Source organism: Abramis brama (assembly GCF_963993115.1).
Source record: "Abramis brama genome assembly, chromosome: 10".
Classification (NCBI taxonomy): domain Eukaryota; kingdom Metazoa; phylum Chordata; class Actinopteri; order Cypriniformes; family Leuciscidae; genus Abramis; species Abramis brama.
This window is the reverse complement of record NC_139972.1, coordinates 6841050-6859121: the sequence shown is the minus strand read 5'-3', so window position 1 is coordinate 6859121 and position 18072 is coordinate 6841050. Positions and strand designations below refer to the sequence as shown.

Genomic DNA, 18072 nt, shown 5'->3' with positions numbered 1-18072 from the left:
ATTAGGAAAATGTTTTGAGGATATCATTGAGAGATGAGATGTTTATTGTTCTTTATAAAACGTTCTTCTAATGTGACGAGTTAACACAATTAGAACATTTTACCTGCAACATTTTGAGCATATTTTGGGAATGTTGTTAAAGTTAAAGTTTGTACAATGATCTCAATATAACATTGTCCCAATGTTTCATGATAACAAAAGAAGAGCATTCTACTTGCAACATTTTGAGCATATTTTGGGAATGTTGTTAAAGTTAAAGTTTGTACAATGATCTCAATATAACATTGTCCCAATGTTTCATGATAACAAAAGAAGGGCATTCTACTTGCAACATTTTGAGCATATTTTGGGAATGTTATTAAAGTTAAAGTTTGTACAATGATCTCAATATAACATTGTCCCAATGTTTCATAAAACCAAAAGAAGAACAATTCTCTCTGTCACATTAGGAAAATGTTTTGAGGATATCATTGAGAGATGAGATGTTTATTGTTCTTTATAAAATGTTCTTCTAATGTGACGAGTTAACACAATTAGAACATTTTACTTGCAACATTTTGAGCATATTTTGGGAATGTTGCTAAAGTTAAAGTTTGTACAATGATCTCAATATAACATTGTCCCAATGTTTCATGATAACAAAAGAAGAACATTCTACTTGCAACATTTTGAGCATATTTTGGGAATGTTATTAAAGTTAAAGTTTGTACAATGATCTCAATATAACATTGTCCCAATGTTTCATAAAACCAAAAGAAGAACAATTCTCTCTGTCACATTAGGAAAATGTTTTGAGGATATCATTGAGAGATGAGATGTTTATTGTTCTTTATAAAACGTTCTTTTAATGTGACGAGTTAACACAATTAGAACATTTTATTTGCAACATTTTGAGCATATTTTGGGAATGTTGTTTAAGTTAAAGTTTGTACAATGATCTCAAAATAACGTTGTCTTAATGTTTTGTCATAACAAAAGAAGAACGTTCTCTCTGTCACATTTGTAGAATGTTTTGAGGATATTATTGAGAGATGAGATGTTGAATGTTCTTTATAAAATGTTCTTCTAATGTGACGAGTTAACACAATTAGAACATTTTACTTGCAACATTTTGAGCATATTTTGGGAATGTTGCTAAAGTTAAAGTTTGTACAATGATCTCAATATAACATTGTCCCAATGTTTCATGATAACAAAAGAAGAACATTCTACTTGCAACATTTTGAGGATATTTTGGGAATGTTGTTAAAGTTAAAGTTTGTACAATGATCTCAATATAACATTGTCCCAATGTTTTGTCATAACAAAAGAAGAACATTCTCTCTGTCACATTAGGAAAATGTTTTGAGGATATCATTGAGAGATGAGATGTTGAATGTTCTTTATAAAACGTTCTTGTAATGTTATGTGTTAACACAATTAGAACATTTTAATTGCAACATTTTAAGGATGTTTTGAGGATGTTGTTGAGATAACAGATTATATAATGTTCTCAGTAAAACATTGGCACAATGTTCCATAATAACAGAGGAGGAACATTATCAAATCAACGTTCGTAAAATGTTTTGAGTATATCACTGAGACCTGAGATGATGAGTGTTTTTTAAAAAAAATCTTGTAATGTGACGTGTTAACAAAACTAGAACATTTTAAATGTAACATTTAGCAATCAAACTACACAATTATTGTTAAATTGAGCTTGCTGGTCTGACAGCAGGCCAACAGGGTTCACGATGGAACATATGGTGCATTTAAGTCCTCCTGGGAAGTTTGTATTCATGAGGTTTTACAATTTTGTTTAATGTTTTAAATTAATGAAGCCACTGTAAACTTTATCATCACATATTATACTGTTACATATTAATGCTATCATATTTTGTGCAGGCATTAGCTTACTTCATTGTCACTGCTAAATACCTAAGTATAGTGGTATCCCACAATGTTTCCCACTGACACACCCCTAACTCTTCAAGATCGGGGTTAAAGAAAATCCTGAGCTTCCTACTCATATTCTCATCATTGTGGTGGCGTTCAACTTGTAAATACGATCTTTATGACATGACTTGAATGCACCAATAGCTCTATCTTAATTAGGGACAATCCATACAAACACTCTTTGCTAAAATACATTACAGACTGTCACAGTAAGAAGTTATTCGTCCTGTATCAACGCTAAAGGCCTAACCACTGCAGTCAACACCTTGGAGTATCCATGCTGTTAAATAAAAGTCTGTAGACAAGGGTTAGGGTTAGGGTTAACCTTAACCCTTAATTTCTAACCCAGACCCGGTTTCACAGAGTTTAGATTAAGCCAGGATTAGGCCTTAGTGCATTTAATTAGCTTTTAAAAATGTGCCTTAGAAAAAAGAAAAAGAAACATTACTGGTGTGCATCTTGAGACAAAACAATGGCACTGACATATTTTAAGATATGTCAGTGCAAGTTGCTTTCAGGTAAAACAGCTCAAACGTGCATTTTAGTCTGGGACTACAGGCTTAAACCTTGCCTGTGAAACCCGGGGTATATGTTGTAACTTGTATAGAATTATGCCAATGTTACCAAAGTGTTGTGTTGGACAGAGGATTAACCCTAAACCAACAGGTTGTGTAACTGTGCCACACAGGGTGAAAAGCAAGTTGACATTATTAGGCATAAGAGTGTTTCTAAAGGAAAGGTCAATATTTTGTTAAAGTGCAAAAGGATCATTATGGGTCACATGAATGTAACTCTAATGTTACCATGATACCAATCCATTAGTTTTTCATGTAGGTAGGTATACAGAATTGTATATGAATAGCCTACATATGCAATGTTTGCTCTGTTTAATATATAATATGTTTGCTCTTTTAAACTGCTGTTTGGCAGAGCAGTGGTAAATATATGTTGTTATACATGGTATATATTATTTGTGTAATTTATTATTATTATTTATATGTTATTGTAAGTTTATTTTTTTTTATCATGCACTGCAATGAAGACACCATTTAACCAATTGATTAAATATAACAGCCAGCTTACAAATACAACTAAATAAATAGCCGTGCACATTTTTTTCATATTCTTTCTTTTAAAACATGTAATCTTTTCCTGTAATTGCAATGTTACCACATTATTGGCTGTCTCTTCGAGTTGTTTTGAGCATGATTGGCTATTCAGACTGTCATCCAGGAATCTGGCCAATGGCAGCTATGCGCGCCTTTTACTGGTCAAGTTTGAAGTTTGAATATTCGTCTGTTAGAGTCTGTGTGTGTGTGCTGCTGCTCGGGAGGATCTTCAGTACTAGCCTCCTTCGGTTCTGTGGCTTTTACATTGTTTAAAACATGGATTATTTTGCATCGTACTGTTACATTTTTATTTTGAGCGAGTTGCGGGATGTAAATGGACAACGAATTTTAACAACGTAGCCTACGTGTAACGGACATATTGCAATCTGCGGAAGGTAAATAACTTTATTTTATATAAAAATACATTATGCTACATCAAAATATAGTGTGTTAAATTGAGAAGCTAATTTTAAATGCGACTAGAGCAATATCGATATTATGTCAATGTTTCAGGCTGCATGTGTAACGTTAGGCTAAATATTGTCAGCTAAGTTAGTTTTTGATAAAAATAAATAAAAATAAACCTCAGCATAGTCTGAGCTTTACAATGAGTGAACTGAGAACATTGTGTCTTTATACAGAGAGGAACTCGAACCACACTATGAAAACTAGGCTTTTGAATGATCGCGGGATATCGGCCTAACGTTACCGTCAAAATGATGAGTCATCATCATAATATGTTTTTGAGCTGGTGAGTAAAAATTTGCAAGCTTTTTATGTCTCTTTTAGTAAGTAAATACAAATAGCTAATAATATTGCTGTATGTGTGTGTTTCCCATTATCCAGGAATTTTGGGAATAAATATTATCCAGCCACATGATCTTCAGTTGCGGTGAGTATTGTCATAGTAAAATACACGTGAAATAGAGGCAGAACATGTAAACTCTGCTCAAAGGCACACTGGTCCAAACCCTCCAGTCAAAATTGTACCTGTCTTCTTGATATGAGTTTTTATGGGCCTAGCTGACCCAAACATAAATGTCCTTTCAAAATGAAATTATTTTCAAACCTGTATGACTTCTGTGAAACACAAGAATGTTGGGAATAAAACAACATTGGAACCCATTTTATGGAAACAAATGTTCCCAATGTTTCATGATAACAAAAGAAGAACATTCTACTTGCAACATTTTGAGCATATTTTGGGAATGTTGCTAAAGTTAAAGTTGTACAATGATCTCAATATAACATTGTCCCAATGTTTCATGATAACAAAAGAAGAACATTCTCTCTGTCACGTTAGGGAAATGTTTTGAGGATATCATTGAGAGATGAGATGTTGAATGTTCTTCATAAAACGTTCTTCTAATGTGACAAGTTAACACAATTAGAACATTTTACTTGCAACATTTTGAAAAAATAAAATAAAATAAACCTCAGCATAGGAGCTTTACAATGAGGGAACTGAGAACATTGTGTCTTTATACATAACATAAATGTCCTTTCAAAATGAAATTATTTTCAAACCTGTATGACTTACTTCTCTGAAATACAAGAATGTTGGGAATTAAACAACATTGGAACCCATTTTATGAAAAAAAAAAAACAAAACAGTGAAGTCATTTCTCAAGATATCTTAATTAAGGTTATACAAAATAAATTCATACAGTTTTGGAACAACATGGAGTACCGGTAAATAACGATAGAGAGTCTATTTTTTGGATGAGCTGTTCTTTTTAGGACATGTTCCCAGGGTCCTTTGCTAAATTAACCATGGTTTTTATTATAGTAAAGTGTAGAAACAATATTTTTATGGTGGATTGATTACAATAATTTATTACCATTTAGTTAGTGTTGCAAAACCATGGTTAATGTTAGTAAGGGTTCTCCAGATTTATATAGCCTAACACTTAAGGAAAACATAAAAAATGGTCCTATGTCACCCAGATCAATAGTCTGTTAACACACATTAACACACTTTTTACATTTTCTTAAGATCAAGCATTGGACCAATGTTTACGGAGCAGAACAGGCACCAACAGAGAAACAAGTCCATCACTAGTAAGTATCCACTGCATTTTATAAAACCGTAGTCAATTTTAAACGCACAATGCACTCCAAAATAAAAATGATCTATTTTTTTCTCCCTCGTGCCAGATTTATATCTGTCCCAGATTTATATCTGACTTTCTTTCCACAGAGATTTTTAGAAAAATTATCATTAAAGAGAATCATATAAAGAGAAATGTGGGAGGAGCTTGAATTTATTGCCTAGCCCTGTTTGTTTGAACCGCGAGAGCCGTCAAAGCTTATGCTACTCCTATGTCATGCACCGACAAGAGCCTTTTATAGTCAACACGTCGGACGCAAGCAACTTGCACTTTTGCCCCCACCAACAACGCATAGTATTGCATACAACGGTGCGTCGCGTATCAAAAACTGGGACGACACATTTTTCTACGCATAGACGCATATGGCGGCCGAAGTGTAGTGATGCGTAGCCTTGCAGGCGCATATGCGTATCGATGCGTTGACTAACTCTTTGGGCGTAATTTGACTTGCATATGGCTGTCTGCTGGAAGCTAGTTATTTAAGTCGATAAAATTATAAATATGGTAGGGCTGGGGGAATTAACACGTTAATCTTCGCGATTAATTTGAGATGCTTAACGAGTTTATAAAAAAAATGCAATTAACGCAGCACTTTTTTTGCCTCATTTTAATGACTTCCTGTTGCGGAAAAGGCTGCAAAATATGCCGTCCCGCCCCTCCGTGTTTGGCGATCAGGTTTTATTCTCACGCAGCTTTCATGAGCGGGTCTTTTCCGCTCCGCGCTCTCCATTCCGTGTGTGTGTGTCGGCGCACTGACACACACACACAACACTGAGCAAACATTGAGCTCTTTGCTCAATGTTCTGCTCCGTGTTTGCGCTGCACGTTCTGCTCTGTCGTTAACGGCCCAAACGCTCCAATCATGTACCGATCATGCACTGGAAAAGCAAAGTCAAATAACGTGAAATTTCTCAGTAGTAGACTTCTGTGAAATAGCCCTACTGAGCTGGTATAGTCATGCTGACAACAATGGTAAAATTACCTGCTCTGATCACATGCTCTTGTAATAATAGCTTTGTAGGACTGTTTTATTTTGATAATTAGAAAAAAAAATTTATAATAATAAATTGTTAAATTTATTATGTTGATTGATTATTGAAAATAATAATATATTGATATATTGATGTTTAATATTATTTTAATACAGGGCTATTTTCTGTTCCTTTTTTTCCTTTTTGTTGTTTAATTAGGTTATTCTAAGTTTAAATATTGATGATTACAAGCTTGGGGGAAATGCAATTAATTGCATTTAATTACAGCAAATTGTGTAAATAATCAGTTACTTTTTTTAATCGATTCCCAGCCCTAAAATATAAAATATGGATATGTTTCTTACACAAACGCATCACTTCGCTTCACCTTTCGCCTTTATTAACCTGCCAGAGCCGTGTGGAGTACTTTTATCATGGATGGATGCATTTTTATGGACTTGTCAAAAAAATCCCACAGGGAGCTACAGAATAAGAAATCTTTGAAGTCCACTTTTTTACTGTCTGTTTCCATCAGTAAAATTACAGTTGTTTTTTTTCTCTCAGAATTGTGAGGCAAGAACACACAATTGCAAGAAAATATCAGAATTGTGAGCTGTCTTTTTTACTCCCCTCAGAATTCACCCTTCGAGGGAGTTTGATTGACAGGTATTTTTTACATTTTTATTTTACCAAAAATATTTTTTTCTAAAAAAATTACACAAATTAAACGTTGAGACTTTGTTTCAACTTTCATATCAAAAGTAACCTGCTCTGTCTTGTCTCTGCGTTTAAACGTTTCAGCGTTTTTTCTGTGATCCGCAATGTATTTTTCATGGCTTGTTGGACATAGCAACAGTAACTAAAGGGGGCGGGTCTTTGCAAATTACATTAACCATGGCTGCCTGTTAATTATCACTGGACTACTTCGCTCTCGCATCTCCCAAAAGTAATTTTTTTTTTGTTTTCTTGATTCCATTTGAATGGTTTAATTAAATTGCTATAACCAATTATTTAAAATGTAATGATTTAAGCAAAACGTTCTTCAAAGGTTAAACCAAACTTTTATTTGACGGATTGCCGTGTAGACCTTTGAGTTTCTCTGTGTTTTATGATATGATGATAGTTTTTCTCAAATGAAGCTAAAATGCTGCTGAAGTGACTCTCAGAGCAGCTGTATTGATGAAGTGCATTAATGTTCTCATATAGAAACGACAGCAAAAAAAAATAAGCCAGAATTGCTTTTTTTTCTCAGGTTTTACTAATTTATCCTGTGATTCTGACTTTCAAACGGCCAATTGCGAGTTTATATCTCGCACTTCTGAGAAAAAAAAGTTTGAATTGAAAAATTGTATTCCATGGCGGAAACAAGCTTTCATATGCACAGACAGTAGCTCACATTTAACATGCAGATTGTGCGCACACAGAAACCTACTGGAGCACAAAAAGTTAGTGTCAACACTGTCCTGTGATTTCTCAATAAGAAACAGAAGTTATAGCATATTTTTCTTTCTGCTTTTGAAGTAACTAAAACTTACAGCTTAGCTAATAGCAAAGAGACGATTCACAGGTATGATTAAATCACACTAGAAATTGTTCTATCTCAAATGCAGTACTACTTTATCTGTATCTGATTTAAAACAAGCAGAAATCTGTAAGAAATGTAACAATCCATAGACAATATAACTGATGAAAATGAGCTGTTACATCAGAGCAAAAGCATCGTGGGCAGTGCTGTGACATGCTGCAGCTGTGCTCAAGGCTACCTGAGTTCGAGGTTCACACTTCTCAAGCCAAGTTTGTAGTTTGTTAAAATAATTTAGCCTCTAGTTGTGTTATTAAAGGGATACTCCACTTTTTTTGGAAATAGGCTCATTTTACAACTCCCCCAGAGTTAAACAGTTGAGTTTTACCGTTTTCGAATCCATTCAGCCGAGTTTCTGATATTTGGAAGAATATCAGTAACCAGACAGTTTCTGGTCTCATTGACTTCCATAGTAGGAAAAAATATATACTATGGAAGTCAATGAGACCAGAAACTGTCTGGTTACTGACATTCTTCTAAATATCAGAAACTCGGCTGAATGGATTCGAAAACGGTAAAACTCAACTGTTTAACTCTGGGGGAGTTATAAAATGAGCCTATTTCCAAAAAAAGTGGAGTATCCCTTTAACATGTATATAATGGATTAAGTATATGTTTTAAATTACAGAAACAAAATAGATACTCATAAGGTATCATATTTATACTTTTAAATAAACTAATCTAATTAATTTCTGATTAATAATTAGGCTGGCTAATTTTGAAAGTTTTCAAAGTCAATATTGCTTGTGATCTTAATATGTAATATGTATTTGTATTATTTTTGTTTACACTGTTGCATGATCTTCTTTTATAGGCTATGAGGAAAAACTCTACCATGCACAGAGAATGGAGCTCTCAATTATGCTAACTGGGATAGCAGCTGAAAAACAAGAAGAGAAGAACAGTAGAACACCTATTAATGCAGATGACTTTATTCTTTTTCTGCAAGAACCAAGACAACCAAAGACTGATGATGAGCGCTCTGAGCAAACAGCAGTCAAGACGTGTGATTGCACATTGGACTTTACTGAGTTCTTCATGTAATGTTGGGCATCTACTGTACGCAGAACTTCTAATAATTTATGTGAATGCCATTCATAAACCTGTTAGATTTTTGTTTTATTTTAGAGATTAATAAAATTGTATGTTTTAACAATGTTATAGCTAAGCATTTTTTATGTTTAAGAGAACATTTTGGGAACAAAAATAAAACTTCCCACTAAAAAATTTATAAGAATGTTAAGTAGTATTTTTAAGAGTATTTTTAGAGAATGTTATCCTAACTTTTAGAAGAATGTTCTAAGAATAAAAATAAAACTTCCTGCTAAAAACTTTATAAGAATAAAGGGATAATGTTCTAAAAATGTTATGATTAAACATTTATAGAACGTCATCATCACAAAACATTTTTAGAGTGTTCTTAGAGAATGTTATCCTACCTTTTAGGAGAAATAATGTTCTAACAATATTATTATTAAACATTTTTATAATGTTGTAAAAAAAAATGTTATCTGAACTTTTAAAAGAACATTCTGGGAACAAAAATAAAAACACCCCCTGAAAACTTTCTAAGAACGTTAGAGAATAATGTTGTAAGAATGGTACACCTAAACATTTTAATAATGTTTTTAAATAATGTTATCCGAACATTTAAAAGAACATTCTGGGAACAAAAATAAAACTATCCGCTTACAACATTATAAGAACGTTAGAGAATGATGTTATAAGAATGTTATTACTAAACATTTTAATAATGTTTTTAGAAAATGTTCTCTAAACATTTAAAAAAACATTCTGGGAACAAAAATAAAACTACCCGCTGAAAACGTTCTATGAACATTAGAGAATAATGTTATAAGAACGTTATTACTAAACATTTTAATAATGTTTTTAAAAAAATGTTATCCGAACATTTATAAGAACATTCTGGGAACAAAAATAAAACTACACGCTAAAAACATTATAAGAACGTCAGAGAATAATGTTGTAAAAATGTTACTACTAAACATTTTAATAATGTTTTTAGAAAATGTTCTCTAAACATTTAAAAAAACATTCTGGGAACACAAATAAAACTAGCCGCTGAAAACGTTCTGAGAAAATTAGAGAATAATGTTAAAAGAATGTTACTACTAAACATTTTAATAATGTTTTTAAAGAATGTTCTCCAAACTTTTAAAAGAACATTCTGGGAACAAAACTAAAACTAGCCGCTGAAAACTTTCTAAGAACGTTAGAGAATAATGTTAAAAGAATGTTACTACTAAACATTTTAATAATGTTTTTAAAGAATGTTCTCCAAACTTTTAAAAGAACATTCTGAGAACAAAACTAAAACTAGCCGCTGAAAACATTTATAGAACAATACATGCTAATGTTCTTAGAACATTTTTAGAACAAAAAATTTCTAGCTGGGAACTCGTTAGAGCCAGTGGGGAAAAACACCACTTCCATTGCCAAAATGCGCGCGCAACTATTTGATCAAGTGGGCTGTAAAAGGGTCTATAAGACATGGAATGCTCTATTGATCCACTTAAGTAGAGTGCATGCATCTCACCTGCAAGATCCTGAGCAACCAAAACTGACTACCTTCTGTTGTAATTTGTGTACAAACAACAATATTGGTTGTGAGAAGGATTATTTTGTTCACATAGGTACACATTTAAAGAAAAATGAGGTGATTAGTTGTATGTTCTCTAGCTGTGATTTTCAGACAAATGTTTATGGTACCTTTAGGTCCCACAAAAACAGAAAACACACCCCTCATTCATTAAGTGACTTTAAGTTTGGCGTAGTATCTACATCTGGGGCAACTGAGTCTGAAAGAGATGTAGATGAAATTGTGGACATTAATGAGGTTGCTTCATATGGTGTATGCTCACAAAGCAGTGCAGGGGTTCAGGACCTTAATTGTGTTGTTGTCGAAAACTTTGCGGCAATGTTATTGAAACTGGAACATGTTCCAGCCATAGCAATTGATGAGTTTTTAGAAGAGCTGCACTTCTTACTGAGTACTGGATCCCTTACTCTTACATGTGACAAATTCAAAGATCTGTTTCAGGAACACGTTGCCTTTGAGTCATTTATTCCAGAAATTGCTAAAGTTGTGTGCGAGTCTAATCCATTGCATACAGCAATAGGCCAGAGTGATCTCCTAAACACAGCTTATCTGCGCAAGGAGTTTTATAAAAGTCACTTCCATGCTGTGGAACCTGTTGAATACATCTTTGATGCACAAGAGCGAAAAACTTTTCAGTATGTCCCCATTTTGAGATCCTTGCAGCAGCTGTTAGCTAGGAAGGATGTGTCTGAAAAAGTAATGGCAAACCACATATCTGCCAAAGCCATTTATGCATCCTATCAAGATGGCAGTGTCTTTAGGGAAAATGCTTTACTGTCGGGTGGCGATTTTACACTTATGTTAAGGCTGTATATTGATGATTGTCTATTGGACTTTAGGCAATCTACCTTCTGGCTCTCATGCAACATTGTCATCAATTTACTTGGCTGTATTGTGTAAAAGTGATGACGTGAAACAATACGACTTTAGTAAAGTCCTTGAACCTCTTCTTGATGACCTGGCACAACTTGAAGAAACTGGTATTTTCATTCATTCAATTGGTCAGTTTGTGAAGGGTACTGTTCAAGTTGTGATTGCAGACAACCTGGGTGCCCATAGCATAGCTGGCTTTGTAGAGAGTTTTTCTGGTCAGTATTACTGCAGATTTTGCACTGCAAAGAGCTCGGATATTCAATCAAATGAGGTTAGGTCAGATGTGTTTAGCCTTAGAAAGACAGAGAGCTATGATGTTCACCTGAAGTCTGCACAAGAGACTGGCACCAATTGTTTTGGTGTTAAAAGAGAATGTGTCTTCACTACACGCCTTTCTCATTTTCATGTTCTCTCTGGCTATCCCCCAGATGTCATGCATGACATTTTTGAGGGTGTTGTGCCTCATGAACTTGCACACTGTTTAGCATTGCTTATATCTAAGAAGTACTTCAACTTTGAATTGCTCAATGAGCGTATTGTAAATTTCCCCTACAAATGGACAGACAAGACAGACAAACCCCATGCAATCCCTCGCTCCATGTTTAGTTGTAAAACTATTGGAGGCAATGCTCATGAGAACTGGAGCCTGATAAGACTGCTTCCATTCCTCATTGGACACATGGTGCCAGAAGATGAACCAGCATGGCTGGTGCTTATGGACCTTAAAGATATCGTCGAGCCTGTGGTCTCACCGGTTCACACTGATGAGTCAATTGCGTACCTTGGTTGCAAGATTGGAAGTTTTCCCTGATGTGAGGTTAATACCTAAACACCACTTCTTGGAACATTATCCTGCACTTATTAAGTCATTTGGTCCACTTGTGCATCTTTGGGCCATGCGCTTCGAAGCCAAGCACAGCTTTTTCAAGCAAGTTGCTCGGCACACCAATTGTTTTAAGAATGTCCCCCTTACACTAGCAACAAAGCACCAGTTCATGATTTCCCACTGTTTGAAGTCTGACAGTCTTGAAAAATCTGCACTAGACGTATCGAGTGTTTCAACAGTTCCTCTGACTGTCTTAAGAACTGAAATAACACAGGCCATCAAAAACAAGTACCCAGAGACTGAATTTGTCCAGATTGCCACAAGTGTCACCAGTAAAGGGTTCTGTTACAGAAATGGCATGATTCTTGTTTGCCGCTCTCTAGGCGGGCTCCCTGATTTTGCAGAGATTATTCAGTTGTGCATTGTTCAGAAGAGGTTGTGTTTTGTAGTTAAAGGTCTGTGTGGATGGTATAGGGAGCACTTTAGGGCCTTTGAACTCACTACTTCTCCCGCACAGGAGATTTTCTTTCTTGAACTCTGTGAATTGGCTGATGACTACCCACTGGCTGACTACAAGGTTGGCTGTCTTCGTTTGGTGTCATTAAAAAGACAAATTCATGTGTAACAGGTGCTCTTTTGGTCTTTGTTTTTTGTTTTGAATAAATGTGTGTACTTATGACAGCTTTAACAAATGTATGTTTGTTTGTTTTTTCTTGTTCCAATAGTATTGTCAAAGTGATAATGACCTCCCCTGTCATCTTGCGGATAATCCTGGGAGAGAACAATGCTCAGAAATTGACACTTCAGCATGGTGTCCCTTGTTCTCTGGAAGAACTTATTGAAGAAATCAAGACACAGTGTGATTTGAGGGAAGAAATTAGACTTCAGTTTATGGACACTGACTTTAATGAATTTATAAACCTGACATCTACAACTGATGTACAGAACAAGAGCACCCTCACGGTGATCAGACTGTATGAATCTACTAGAGCATTATCAGCATCGCCCTCATTGTGTGACAGTCATACAGTCTTCTTCTACATCTTCCGTGAGATTATCCTCTGAACTATCGCCTACTCTCTCCCTTGAAGCATTGTGTAGTTCATCTCTAGGGTCAGCCTCAAATGCCAAGTCTTCCTGGCCAACCACTTTTGTTGTGCCCCGTTTCTCTTACGATGCAGAAATTAGACTGGGACAAGGCAATGTAGCTCACAGAACAAATGGCTCTTTGCTGAATCCAGATCCCAAGCTCAAATCAGGAATTTTGGACGGACTTGCTGAAGAAATCATTAAATTCAAAGTTTATCTGTCAGATTCAGAGTTCAGTGAAGTGGCTGAAGCTCTTATAAGACAGCACCCTTGCCTCAAAGAACCGGGATCGGTAACAGGCTGCAGCGGCTGGAAGATCAGTCTTAAGTACAAAATGGCAAATTGCCGAACAAAGTTGCGGAATCTTGGTTGTTCTGAAGTGACCATTAATTCAATGAAGCACAAACCCGAGGGCACCACAAACCCGGCATTTGGAGTGAAGAAAGCCCGCAAGGCTGAAGTCAACTTCTGTCCATCGTATCATCCAGGTAAAACTGTTGACAATCTTGAGACTATCAGAGTCTCCATTCTCTCTGAGGTCAAAAAGAAAAACAATGAGCAAATATTGCAGCGGTTAATGGACCGTACCTTTGCGCTCAGGAGACAAGTAGTAATCCAAGGATCTCCACTCACTGCTGATTTCAAGAACAGATGGCCGGCTTTGTTTCAAGAAAATGAGGTAACTCAGCTGAATGCTTGTAAGTGGAATTTTTACATTTCTTACCAACACCAATTCTTACTCTCATTTACTGCTTGGTAAAGGTTCATTTTAGGCTCTATTTGCACACTGAATTTTATGTGTACTGTAAAACTGTGACTTCTTTATCTCCTTTTTGTTTTTTAGGTCTGTGCTGAATTTGCACGTCTCACAACTGTGCCCTTGATTTCAAAATTCTTCCAAAAGCTTGACGAGTACACTCCAAATCTTTTGAGGATCTTTTCCCAGCGAGGGGGAGTTCTGGGACGAAAGATCAGGAAATTTCTTGTGCCAATGTCACAGGTGTGATAACCGCAATCAGCACTATAAATGTCACTGCCCACTCTGCTTAAATCCTTTTGTTCTTTATATTTTTTGTTTACACATAGGCCTACTGTTTAATGTTTTCAACTAAAAGAAAACTTTAACATATATTGTAAGCTTGTTGTGTATATTGCCTATTCGTAAGCTTGTTCAGGAATGGTGACAAAAACTTTTAAAAAAATGAACTTAAAAAAAAATAACGTCTTTTCGTTAAACGTCATTTAAATAAACGAATATTCGAATATTCGATTTTTATGAGCCCGAATATTCGAATGCAATATTTTTGAAAAATGCCCATCCCTAATTTAATATAAAAAGTCTAATAACTCATTTAAAAATAGATATAAATAAAAAAAAAATTAAGTAATTTGGTTTAAGCACAAATTTTTCATTTTGGTGTATCCCTACTAAAAGGTTGAGGGGTTTTTAGTCGTTTTTTAAAGTTGTGCGTCAACACATCAAACCAAGCAGTATTCATGTTACTGTAACTTCAACTATTTGCAATATCAAAATGATTCAAATTGCTCCTGACAGTAGACAGTAGTTTTCGGCAATATATGGCTTACTACAGTAATTTAAATTAAATTAAAACAATTGTATGTTCCAGATCTGACAAAGGAACTTCGCCTGGACCCGATGACAACGCAGTGCTGAAGTGCCAACTAGTCTCTCCCTATGGAGGATCCCTTTACCACTCTACAGATAAAGCGTTGTCGGGAAAATTCGTTTCGCGTACCTACCCCAAAGTAACACTAAAAGAAAATTTGTTTTGTGTACCTACCCCAAAGAGACAAAATAAAATAAAATTCTGTATCAAAATTTATAAGGAAAGACCAGTACTTTGTTTACGCTTGGTTTGTAGGGAATTACAAACCTGCACACATATATTCAAACGCACATAACTATAGAACCAATTCTTAATGCGCATGTGAACGCCATCAGCGTTTCTCACAGGTTCGCGTTTAAAGTCTGCGTAGAGAGAATGGTGTCGTCTTAGCGGCCCCTAATTTAATAACAAATGATCGTTGCTACGGAAGCAAATCAATCAAAACTAACTTTAGCTGAAAAATAACTATTAAAGAACCGCTATAAAGCCAAAACAATCTCTGTTACCTTAAATTATACGTTTATCTCTGTAATGCTTCTAAATTCAAATTTGCGTCCGCGTGTTGGCTGGCGCTGAGCCAGAGACAGACGCACTCAGCAGGGGTGTCAAAATTTATCGTTTCTACGATGCATCGCGATGCAGACGAGGACGATTCGGTATCGGTTCAGTAATAGACCATAACCGATTATAATGTACTGACACTTTTCTGGCGTCATTTGTCGCGTACGTGCTTTGTCGTGGTAGCATTCAATGGCAGAGGATGGCGAGACGCGAGTGCGAGAAAATTAAAAATGCTCCAACTACTTTAAAAGCTTACATCTGGGCACATTTCGGCTTTTATGAACAACCTGGTAAGCACGACCTGCAAAAGACAAGCGCTGTGTGCGCTCATGTTACGCACAAATAGAATATTTAGGAGGTAATACCACTAACTTGATAAACCACGTTAGCCATTTTCAACCCGAGCTGTTAACGCCTGGCAGAATCTGACTGCTTTAGAGATGCGCGGATGAGCTCCAACGTCACCCGAATCCACAGCCAAAAACAAATTATCCACCCGCCCCAATAATTTTCTCTGATTTAAGTATCCGCACCCGATGGTCAAATTACAATTATTCTGTGTTGTTACGCGTGATTATAAATGGATGATCGTCACCTTCAACAGCGGATTCAGCAACGGTTGATGCGTGCATCTTTAATGGTAACATAATACACTGATTAATGAGCGCTGCTTTTAAATGAACATTTCTTTAAAACAAAATTTATTTGACAGATTTTCCTTTTCTTAATGGCATAAACAAGCTTTACTCCCTTGAAACTTAAACTGGAATGTCACTGTTTCTGTCACTGCGACTTCCCGAACATGCGCGCACATATACACACACACATCACTTTGAAGTAAAATTTAAAATTGAGGATGCGGTGCATCGCGATGCATTGTGATCTCGAATTGAACTGAATCGATGACATGATAATCGTAATCGAACCGAACCGTGAGACCAGTGTCGGTTCACACCCCTAGCGCTCAGCGCTGTCATATTATATCACAACTATTCAGTGTTTTCAACCACATAAGGTTTATTTTAGGTTTCAGACATTTAAATACACATAAGTACTAGCAAAACAACAAAACAATTTTTTGTTTGTAAAATACACACTGATGTCTATAGAAGCGGCAATAACAATCCTTTCAATTATAAATTGATGATGTGTTTAGGTACGCATTGTGTAGGTAACTATAAAATTTACTCTGTTCTTCTCACACTTCACCAGCCACTTAAGCCCAATTTATACTTCTGCGTCGGACCTACGCCGGAGTCTCTACGCTGTAGGCAACGCGTTGGTTTTAATTTATACTTGTGCGTCGTTGTCCGCGTTGACGCACAATAATCCGCGTAGAATTGACGCGTTGTTACATTTTTGGAGAGGTGCGCGTCAGGGTACGCTGAAGGGTACGCGCGCTAAACACAGCCTACGACGTAGCTATGGCATAAGTTCGACGCAGAAGTATAAATTGGGCTTTACTTTAATGTATTTCGGTAGAAGTGGATGAATTGACGTGTTGTAGGCCTAAATCTGACAGATACAATTATCTGAACTGCGGTTACTAACATGGCGCCCATTATGCGTTATAGATCAACTAACAATCATGATCATTATAAAGGTTTCTTAAATGACAAAACACATTCACTTGCATGTATTTAAGAATAAAAATATTTATTCTACTTACCACAGCTATGCAGATGACACACAGCTCTACTTAGCCCTATCGCCTGATTAATGAAATTACAGCCCCATTGACTCCCTGTGCCAATGCATTGATGAAGTCAACAGTTGGATGTGCCAAAACTTTCTTCAGTTAAACAAAGACAAAATTGAAGTCATTGCGTTTGGAAACAAAGAGGAAGTTCTCAAGGTGAACGCATACCTTCACTCTAGGGGTCAAACAACTAAAAATCAAGTCAGGAATAAACAATGAGTATTTATATCAAGACCAAATGAGGAACTAATTGAGCTAATTAACGAGCCACAGGTGAATGAGATGAAACAAAGAACGACATGGGAAAGCTGTGTAAACTGAAGATGCAAACAGAAGGTGAACAATCTAAATCCTGATAACTAAACCCAGTTAAAATGTTTTTCTCCAGAGTGAACACGCAGATGACTTTTTAAACCGGTTGCATCTCTGAAACTCTTCTCACACTGAGTACAGTGGTAGCCTACAGCTTCTCTCCAGTATGAAGTCACTCATGTGATTTTAGGTGCTTTAACCGTTGAAACTCTTGAAACCAGTAGCCTATGAACTCGATCGTGTGATTCACGATATGAGGGCATTTACTCTGGAGCTGGTTAATGTTAAACTCTATAATCGGAACATCTCTGACCTGCAGACTGGAAATATACGGCATCCAGAGAAAATATTCCACATTTGTCCTTCATTCATGATCGTTAACAGCGTCACTTACAGCCTCAACTGGTGACAGTTTCAGCTCGTCTCGTCTCTCTTCTGCGCAGGCGCAGTGCACGATGTCATCATGTTTCTTAAAGGAACACTCCACCGTTTTTTGAAATAGGGCTTATTCACATTCTTTAATACATTTAGATAGGTGGGTAAATGCATTTTTGTCTCAGTGCATGCATTGTTTTAGTTTGACAGGGTCGGCACTAGCTTAGCTTAGCACAATGAATGGAATCCTTTGTTGCCAGCTAGCATGTCCTGAGTAAAAGTGATAAAAAAACCAAAAAAAACCCACGTAATTACTTCTTGTGGCCTGCGTATTCACAACGAGTACAAATAGCGATGCAGATTAACACTATGTGATTTCTT

The 18072-nt window shown here is 35.9% G+C and overlaps 1 protein-coding gene and 1 long non-coding RNA gene across 6 annotated transcripts in view; one reads left to right on the top strand and one right to left on the bottom strand.

The window, feature by feature from the left end:
- Positions 1-18072, bottom strand: part of LOC311090795 (uncharacterized protein) — a 61626-nt gene that overhangs the window by 29146 nt on the left and 14408 nt on the right. The window lies entirely within an intron of this gene.
- On the top strand, positions 3249-8554 carry LOC311090239. Of its 5 annotated transcripts, XR_014607867.1 has the most exons (6): positions 3249-3439; positions 3686-3795; positions 3891-3936; positions 5041-5105; positions 6691-6792; positions 8523-8550. It is a non-coding gene; the product is annotated as an uncharacterized lncRNA (long non-coding RNA). The 5 variants fall into 5 exon arrangements; XR_014607866.1 differs by lacking the exon at positions 6691-6792 and having other exon boundaries at positions 8523-8554; XR_014607870.1 differs by lacking the exon at positions 8523-8550 and having other exon boundaries at positions 6691-6921.